Source organism: Myzus persicae, unplaced genomic scaffold (assembly GCF_001856785.1).
Source record: "Myzus persicae strain clone G006 unplaced genomic scaffold, MPER_G0061.0, whole genome shotgun sequence".
Lineage (NCBI taxonomy): Eukaryota > Metazoa > Arthropoda > Insecta > Hemiptera > Aphididae > Myzus > Myzus persicae.
The window spans coordinates 432,234-433,164 of NW_019104000.1; positions in this window are offsets into that span (position 1 = coordinate 432,234).

Below are 931 nucleotides of genomic sequence, written 5' to 3' on the forward strand. Positions count from 1 at the left end.
ATCATTAATAATTGTTATTTATCGTTTTGTAGTTTCCAAATGTTTCAATAATTTCATAGTTTAATATTATACAAATTATACCCTACGTCAGGGTTCGCGTTAATATTATAGATGTATAATATTGTAATTTAATGTTATTATTTATAAATAATGTCTTCTCGTAGCCCACAAGCAATAGTTATTTATAAAAATATTGTCGACTTCATAATATTCAGCAATGATTTGTCAATACGACATTACGACTTCTGTTGTACAATCATCACCATTTCAAAAAAAATTAAATTTTCCTATTTTGGAATGTGTTACGATTGTGGAAAATTGTACGGAAAGTAAGTTTTAGTATTTTAACTAATGTATTGATTTTTTTGTGTTTTATTTTGGATATTGTGTACATTTTTAATTTTTTTTAAATAATAACGTCATATATCATACAATATAAATTATACATATTATATTAAGTAGTTGACATAGATAAATAATAAATATACTAGTATACTACTAAGCCGGCCCAAATATTAAAAAAATTAAAGTTATAATTCAATTGTTGAGCTATTATAATTATAGTTGCATTACTAAAGGCTTATAAATAATAATAATAAAAACCACGATTCTTATACACAACTGTTATCTAGTAGATAACCATGATCTTATCTTTACTGATATACATTCTTATCAGCTTACATCCTGCTATATTTATTTTCTATTTAAACAATTTCTGGGATTCTTACATCCCGGAAGTTTCGAATTCAGTAATATTTTATTAAATTATAATTAAACATTCAACCAATCTAAATTTTAGCGGCTTTTTACTGGACAATTATTTGAGTCCATATTTACGGTAGCACGTGGCCGTGATAAGAATTAAGAATCTAGTATCTACGCCGTCGTGTCCGTCGTCGATACCCGTGTAAATGATAACAAACTAAACTAT